Source organism: Humulus lupulus, chromosome 1 (genome assembly GCF_963169125.1).
Source record: "Humulus lupulus chromosome 1, drHumLupu1.1, whole genome shotgun sequence".
Taxonomy (NCBI): Eukaryota; Viridiplantae; Streptophyta; class Magnoliopsida; order Rosales; family Cannabaceae; genus Humulus; species Humulus lupulus.
Window position 1 is genome coordinate 6,024,742 of NC_084793.1, and position 9,870 is coordinate 6,034,611.

Here is a 9,870-nt window from a genome sequence, read left to right on the forward strand (position 1 = left end):
AATATCAGGCTATTTTTAAGTATCACAATATGATGATATTTTCAAATGATATTTTATGTACCATACATGTTTACTATTTTTTTTAATTAATTTTTAAAAAAATGTAATTACATGCTACACGTACATACATACACGTTCCATTATTATTTAAATTAATAATAATATATAATGTTTAAATTAATGTGTAGTTACATGTAATTACATTTTTACATGTAACTACACATTAGTTTTGTAAGGAATGTGGTGATTCAAATATTAAGGCTACAAGTCAGCTATGTAGTTGTGATGTGGAACTTCCCAATTTGAGAATCATTGAGCTGGCAGGTATTCTATGTTAAAACCATTTATTTGGCAAAATGATTGGCTAAGCTAAAAAGGTCTTGTACGTCTCAGTAGTGGCAAGGACAAGGAAGTTTGTTAGAAGATTTTATTCCTTTTGTCTTAGGCTAAAAAGGATGGCACATCTACAGAGGCATAACGACATGGATAAGAAGGAGAGAAAAAAAAAATAGAGTGAATTCTTCTGAAATGAGTGAGTGAGCTGAAGGAAAGCAAAAAGCAAAACCCCATTGTTGTAAGCTTGATTTCCTGTATGATAGCTGCTGTCAAAAACCCTTTTGTATTTGAACACTCTGATATATAGTGGATTTAGATTGGCAAAGCCAGCAAGCTGGACGTAGGGGACACATTGTCCCTGAACCAGGATAAACATTTTGTGTTGTTTACTGTTTTATTGCTCTGTTGGTTTTGTTCTTGATGTTGATTATTTGTTCTCTGTTTTTCTTGTTGTTATTGTTCCTCTGTGTGTGTACCGAAGCTCCCATTTGTTCATAACAAACTGGTCTCAAAGCCAGGTTCCTTGTGCTCTTGGTTGCTGCTGGTTTGGTTCACTAAAACTGTTCAGAAAGTGTTCAAAAAACGGTCTAAATGGCAACAACTTCAAAACAGGAAATAGAGAAGTTTGATGGGTCAAATGACTTCTCCCTTTGGAAGATGAAGATGCTGGCATTGCTGGGAAATCTGGGTTTAGATGAGGCTTTACAAGGTGAAGCCAAGATGTCGACTACCTACTCTGAAGAGAAGAAGAAAGAGATAATGAAGAAGGCATTTAATACCCTGATTTTGTGCTTGAGTGACAAAGTGTTGAGGGAGGTTACAAAGATGAAGACAATTGCTGAAGTGTGGCTGAAGTTGGAAAGTCTTCACATGACCAAAACTCTCTCTACCCGGTTGTATCTCAAGGAAAAGTTCTTCACATTTAAAATGGCAGAAGGTAAGGACATTAAAGAACACATTGATGACTTTAATAAGTTATGTCTTGATCTTGAAAATATATCGGTTGAAGATGAGGATAAGGCATTGGTATTGTTACATTCTTTGCCTAAATCTTATGACGTCTTCGTGGACATCCTTAAACATGGAAGGGAGACCATATCTTTGGATGATGTGATTGGTGCTCTTAATTCCAAGGACTTACATAGAAGATATAAGTTGAAGGAGCAAGTTGGTGAGGGCCTTTTAGCACGAGGAAGAACTGAAAGAAGGGAGTATAGAGGCAGGGGAAAATCAAGGTCTAAGTCAAAGGGACCTAAGAAGATAAAATGTTACTATTGTCATGAAGAGGGACACATTAAAAGATTAAGCCCAAAATGGAAGAAGGCAGAAAATGGCAAGGAGATTGAACAAGCAAATGACAGTGTAGATGATGGTTATGAAAGTGCGGATGTGCTTATGGTAGGCACGGAAAAATCTGATAAACAATGGATTCTAGACTCAGGTTGCTCATTGCACATGACTCCTCATAACGACTGGTTTGAGTCATTTAAGGAGTGTGATGGTGGACAAGTACTGCTGGGAAATAACAAGCAGTGCTCGGTCAGGGGTATTGGCTCTATGATGATTAAGACACATGATGGTACGGAAGGATTTTGTCTGAAGTAAGGTACATTCCTGAATTGAAAAGAAATATAATTTCTTTGGGTATGCTCGATCATCACAGGTATACATATAAGGGTGGTGATGGCTTGTACATATTGCATGCTAGTATTGTCATTGGTATGGCTGCAATAGTTGCTGAAACTGGTTTGACAAAGGCTTAATTGTGGCATAAAATACTCGGCCATGTTAGTGAGAGGGGTTTGCAAGAGCTTCAAAGGCAGAATTTGCTATATGGTGACAAGTTAGATAAGCTTTGTTTCTGTGAACATTGTGTTATAGGCAAAGCTAGAAGGGTGAAGTTCAGTAGCTCGAATTACATAGCTAGAGAGACACTTAGCTATGTATATTCGGATCTTTGGGGGCCTTCAAGAACTGAGACACTTGGTGGAGGTAGATAATTTATTTCCATTATAGATGATTGTTCAAGGAAAGTTTGGGTTTATGTGTTAAAATCCAAGGATGAAGCATTCACTAAGTTCAAGAATTGGAAGAAGATGGTTGAAGTTCAAACTGGAAAGAAAAAGTTAAGAACAGATAATGGTCTAGAGTAACTGAATACTGAATTTGATGCATTTTGCACGGCTGAAGACATGGTAAGGCATAATTCAGTGAAGGGCACCCCACAACAAAACAGTTTGGCAAAAAGAATGAATCGAACCCTGCTTGAGAGGGCAAGGTGCATGTTGCTGAATGCACAAATGCCAAAACGATTTTGGGGAGAAGTTGTGAATACAACAGCCTACCTCGTTAATAGGTGTCCCTCGGCAGCTATAAATTTTAAAACCACAGAAGAGATTTGGACAAGTACTCCTCAAAGTTATGAAAATCTAAAAAAAATTGGTTGTGTTGCTTATGCCCATAAGCATGATGATAAGTTGGATCCTAGAGCACACAGGTGTATGTTTGTAGGATACCATGAGGGAGTTATGGGGTATAAACTCTGGTATCAAGAAGGGAAGACTTCAAGGTGTTTCATAAGCCAAGATGTCACATTTATAGAAGAAGAATTCTATCTGAAACCAGCAGGAGAAAGTAATGATAGTGCTAAGATTCAGGTGGAATTAGCTGATATTCTTGAAAACCAAGAGAAACAACTTGAACCTGAAACAACTGAACAAACAGAAGGAGAACAAGTTGATGATGAACCTGAAACTTTGGAAGATTATCAGATAGCTAGAGATCGAGATAGAAGAGCCAAAGTCGCACCTTCTCAGTATGGTTATTCAGATTTGGTTCCGTTTGCACTTCTAACAGCATAATCATTTGATGAAAATGAACCTCCTACATTTGAAGCAGCTGTTAAAGGAAAAGACAGTGAAATGGCAGCAAGCCATGAAGGAGGAAATTGATTCACTTTGGAAGAATAATACTTGGCAACTTGTTGATAAATCAGCTGATCACAAGTTGGTAAGTTGCAAGTGGATTTACAAACTAAAGGCAAACAATACTGGAGATGGTAATCCTAAGTATAAGGCTAGACTTGTGGCTCGTGGATTCACTCAACAGGCTGAAATTGACTATAATGAAGTTTTTCACCTGTTGTGAAACACACATCCATTAGACTTCTATTAGCTCTTGTTACACAGTTCAATATGGAACTTGAATAAATGGATTTTAAAACTGCATTTCTTCATGGAAATTTGGAGGAAGAGATCTACACGGCTCAGCCACAGGGGTTTGTAGAGCAAGAAAACAAAATTTGTTTGCTAAAGAAATCCCTTTACATGTTGAAGCAATCACTAAGGCAATGGTACCTCTGATTTGATGAAGTGATGATGAAGAATAACTACTTGAGAAGTAGTTATGACAACTGTGTGTATGTCAAATGGGTTGAGGGAAAGATTGGTGTGTTTATTTTACTATATGTAGATGATATGTTGATAGCATCAACAAGCATGAAGGAAATTAAAAGGCTGAAGTAACTCTTATGCAAAGAGTTTGAAATGAAAGATTTAGGAGCAGCAAGGAAGATTCTCGGTATGGATATTCAAAGAAATAGAGTTGTTGGTGAGATGTTCATCTCTCAAACTGACTATATTCTTAAGGTGCTTGGAATGTTTAAAATGGAAAATGGAAAGGTTGTTCAGACACCTTTGGCCAATCATTTTAAGTTGTCATCTATGTTATGTCCTAAATCTGAATCTGAAAAATCTGAGATGGCCCTTGTTCCCTATGCTAGTGTCACTGGTAGTTTGATGTATGCCATGTGATTAAGGGTAAAAAATGCACATTTATTGATTTTAATTGTCAAAATAAATTAAGTTTTAATTAATATTTTCATGGAATTAATGTGATATATTTTATAAATGAAAATATTTAATTTGTTTTTATTTTGTAGGAAAATGATACAATTTTGGTTGAATTAAATAAAGCAAAAAGAAAAGGAAGTAAAAGTGGAAGAAAATGAAGAAAGTTGACATTTTGAAGAAGTCAAGCCCAAATTGAAAAAACTCAATCCAATTCATGATGATGTCATGTCACCAATCCATGCAATTTCTTCTCCACTAATAAGAGATATCAATAATAACTCATCCCAACAAATATTAACAATCCATGTGCTTCATTTTCAACCAATAGAAATGTCTTCTTTTCAACAAAAGTTAGCAATCCATGTGCTTCCCTCTCAACAAATGATAGCTTTCCACATGTCATTTCCACCATAGTTTATTTGTATTCTACACCTATAAATAGGATGTAGTTTTCATTTTAAAAACACACATTTTCTATACACTTCTCTCCCTACCATCTTTTCTCTCTATTTCCTCTTCTCCATTTTATCTCTAAGCCAAGTCTTCTCACGTTTTCAATGAAAAATGTGAGAATGACTTTTAACTTAGGCTAGAGTTTTCTTTTGGTGATGATAGGGGTGAAGCTTTATATTTTGTAATCTTTTTATTTTGAATTTATAAAAGTGTTTTAATGTTCAAATATTTGAGTTTTATTATTTCTATCATTATTTATGCAATTAATATTTATCATTAATTTTATATAGATTCAGTCAAGCTTTTTCTATGTAATTTTACTAAAATAATTTATATTAATTTTATTATTTTGTGGGTAGTCTTTTACTGCATTATCGCCAATATGGTATAGTGTTGCTTCTAGATTTCTCATAACAATAGTATTAGCATTTATATTAGTTTGTTATTTTGTGAGTAGTCTTTTACTGCATATTGTCAATGGTATTATGTCAATTCTAGGTTTCTCATAACAATAACATATGCATGTACTTCAACTAGGAGATTTTATTACTCAAATACATTTGCAAATTATCAAAGTAAATAGGTGACCAAAATATATTGTGGAACCCTGATGCCTCACCAAACCCCTTTTATCATTTATTTTCCTTTCATTTCAATTCTTCAAAACCACAAAAATATAGTTTTTTTTTTTTTTTGGTAAGTAAGTCAATTGTATTGCAAAAAAACCAAAAAGTACAAAGCTTTGAAAAAACAGCTACATCAAGGAACTAAATACATCACAAACACCAAAAGAGTCTAAAAAAAAACAACTCAGATACCCAACAGCCTAGATACAATCAAACACCTTATGAAACCAGATCCACTCATCTTCATTCACTCCTAAAGAATTCTGTTATAGACAGCCTACTTAACCCTTTTGATCGTAAAATGAACAGACCAAACAATGCCATCCCAAACCGCGATATTACGAACTCTCCAAATATGGTAGATGAGACTAGACAGAATAGACCAACACACTAATTTCTTGAAACGACTGAGCTTACATCTTTTTATCCATTTGTATATACCTTCAACTGTACAAAACCTGGTCCTAATTTCCAGCCATCCCAACAAGATTTGAACACAACGATCACTAAATATACAGCCAAAGAAAAGATGATTATGAGTTTCCACCTCAACACCACAGATGCTACAGCAAGGGTCAATGTTCATTCCATGCTCCCTCAAACAATCCTTGGTCTTCAATCTTCTAAGGAAATACAACCAGATGAAAATTCTATGCTTAAGAACACTTAATATGTTCCAAAGGTCATTATAAGCAAATCTGGAATGAGAATTGTCAACAAGAGCTTTATATATGTCAGGTATGGAATAATAATTATTCTCAAACCTTTGTCTGTTAATGACGCCTTTAATTTTCTCTTTAATCTTCACTATCTTTATTTTACTACTTTCACAGTACTTACCTTCTAACTATTTTATTTGTTCTTTGTTTCTTTACCTCCTTGTGGAATCGACCGTCCATCTATACTACGACTACCGCTAAGTGAAAGTCACGTTTGGGCGTTAAACACCATGGTATGTGTAATGCCCCGAACTCCTTAATGCGGTTTAATGGCTGGATTAGTAGGTCGGGAGGGCCATAATTGTTTAAATATGCCATTAATTGATAATATGCATGTTTATGTGAATTATATCATAATATGATGTTATATGCATGAATGTGGGTCCACATTTGATTATTATGATATTTTAGTAGTTTGGTCGTTGAGGGCATATTTGAGTATTTTGGGTGCATATTGTGATTTATGGATGAGATCCCATTATTATGGAGATATATTCGAGCTATTCGGCATGAGACAGTCTTATATTATAAATTAGTGGTTTTTTCATAACGGGGTCATTTATTGGGATATTGAGTAATGAGAATGTTATTTGATGATAAATTGGGAGTTATTGAGATCAGGAGGAAATTCTAGAGGTTTTGACTATAATGTTCCCGGGGTGTTTTCGGGACCCTGAGCCTTAGATTTTATTTGAGGTTACTTAAGCTTGAAGTAGCTTGTCAGATAGAATTGTACGTTAGAAAACCCTTTCTCTCTCCCCGTTAGTTCATTTTACCGTTCGAGGCATTTTCGAAGAAATCTCGAGTTTTAGGAGTCGAAATCAAGCGAGGATCGAGTCATAGCGATCCTAAGAAAGATTAGAATCTTCTTGACCGAAGGATTTGACGAGAAACAACCCAATCAAAGGTAATCTAAGTTTTAAGTTTTGAGTTTTTAGAGTTTCTAAGCTTCGAATTGGATTTTGTGAATCGTTGAGATTTTGGTTCGTTTGAGCCTCGGGATTTGATGGTTTTGGATCATTGGGAAGTTTGGAAACTTTGATTTTTGGATTTGGAAGTGTTTAGGCGTGTTTTTGGAGGGTTTGGATGAAGGAGATCGAGTTATGGCTGGTTCTGGGTTGGGGGCCGCGGCCCTAGCTCGAAGAAGCAGGTGGAGGCATTTTGGCCTTGCTAGGCGCCACGGCCCTTGCTCCTGGTGTGGCTGGGGGCTGTGGCTCAAGGTGCTAGGGTGCTCTTGGGTGGTTTTGAGCCCGTTTGAGTGTTTTGACCTCGGGAACTTGATTTTAGGTCTCGGGATGGTTCCTACTACCCGAATTAGTGGGGATTGATGTCCCGGAGGCTAGATTTTGGTTTGGGAACCTTTGATGTTCATTTTATTGATGGTATCCTATATTTGGTTATGACTAGGTGACCGCTAAAGGACTAAAAGTCAGATCGTTCTCAAGGGTCGTTCTTTTATTCATTCTCGCTCGAACCAGAGGTAAGAAAACTGCACTCTGTGTATATGACATGCATGATTGATGTTGAGGCATGTTGCTTGTTAAATGTGGACATTGATTGCACATTAAATGCTTAGCAGAGCTTGCTTACTTGTGTCTAGTACTGATTAGTCAGGGACGACACTGGTCGCATATTACTGACCTGAGAGTTGTAAACGGCATAAGCGTTGTCGTCCCTGACTAATCTAGCTTTAAAGGTTTGGATAGTGCCGTCAGTGTGGTATTTTCTCCTAAATACCCACTTACACCCAATTGGCTTAGACCCTGGTGGGAGGTCCACCAATTCCCTAAGTGTTATTGGAAAGAATGGAATCCATCTCATCATTGATGGCTTCTTTCCAAAATGCACTATCTCTCGATTGCATACCTTCTCTATAAGTCTTAGGATCATCCTCAACGAGAAGTACAATAAGAATTTTCCTAATGACTTCCTCTCTATTTCCTTCTACCATGTAGAATGAAATTCGTTGAGGATCTATCTCATCCACTACTAGACTTTTATGATTTTTAAGCCTTTGACTTCTTCTAAGTTCAAAAGGTTGCTTTACATCCTTTTGAGAATTCTCCTCTTGAGAATCAACTTTGGATGTAGAAGCTTGAGAATTGTTCTCATATAACAAATTCTCCTTTAGAGATGTTGAATCTTGAGAATTGTTGTCACATAACATGTTCTCAAAGAATTTAACTTCTCTAGATTCAATCATAATATTAGACTCTAAGTCTAATAGCCTATAAGCTTTACTATTGTTGGCATAACCAACAAAAGCACACTTTATGGCTCTTGAACCTAACTTTGTTCTATTAGGTTCGTTTTTCTTGCAATATGCAAGATACCCCCACACTTTGAAGTACCCTATGTTGGGTTTTTTTCCTTTCCATAACTCATATGGAGATATAAATACCATGTGAAAATTTTCAAGCAAATAATCACTAATTTCGCTTTTAGTTGTCTAAATAATCTCAAATTCTCTTAAACAACTTTTGTGCATTTTCTAAGAGTCTCTTTGAGATTCTTTTAAAAAACATCATTTTGACATCCATTGATTTTCTCATCAAAGTCAATTTGAAGATGTCAATTTTTAAGCACTTAAATCAAAGAAAATAAACCCTCAATGATTTATTTAAAGACTTTGATTTCTAATGCTTTGGTTTAAAAAATTATCTCCTCATTGAGATTAATTTAAACATATCACAATCTTTAACCAAAAAAGAATAAAATTCTCTTCAATATTATTCCCCATTGGTGTAAAGATTCAAAATTGCTTCTCCAATTTGTAATGTCTCCTCATTGAGACATTGAATATTTAAGAATTATTGTCACTAAATGATTCTCAAATATATTTCATTTGACCACACTCTAAACTATAAGTCTATTGAGTCAATCTGTAATCCCACAATTTTTGAATCCACCTTGATACATTTTTCTTGCAATAGCAAGACACTTATCAAAAGATGTAACCATTTTAGGTTCATCTTTTCTTATCTCATAAGTTGAGATGGTCAACACTTAAATGATAAATTTTAATTTCTCAAATGATTCTCTTTATTTACCAAATAAATGGTAACTCATCACATTGCAATAAAATATGATAAAACATAATTATATTATTATTATCACCTTAATAATCATATTATATGTCACACCATAATAATCATGATAATTCTCATGTATATATCAATATACTTTTATATATTAACATAATTATGTCTCAAAGAAATTTCACATAATTTTTCAACATACATCCATCATATTAGCATGCATTTTGAATCTCATAATTAAATTGTAAGTATATCACAAATATCATACAATAATTCACATATCCATCTATTGTTATATTCTATTGATTCATAAAATCAATATATAGGCATGTCAAAAACTACCTAATTATCATGATTTATAAAATCTCAAAAAATAATTTTCATGTCAAATATATGTCTTACTATCTCACATATGGCATACACATAAGATTAAAAATCACTAGATTATGTAGAGCTTCTCAAAAGTTCACTTCTAAAGATTTAACTTTCCCAAATAGATGTGTAACATATGTTACAATGTATCTCATATTGTATTAATATGTTAACATCTACACAATTATTCATATATCAACATATGAAAACATGCTAATACATGAAATAAAATCCCATCACTATAAAACAAAAGAGTGTATACATTTACACTTACCTTGTCTTACCACCTAGTTCAATGGGATCCATCAAACCTATCAAACCTCACTAGGTCTTGGTTTATGATCTTGATTGTTTCCCCTTCCATTGAAACAAAAAGGGATAAGCTTTTGAATGTTAGGAAAATATTGTTTTGCCTCAATGGAAATGATTATAATATTACAACTCTATGCAATAATATTACAAGTAAATATAGATT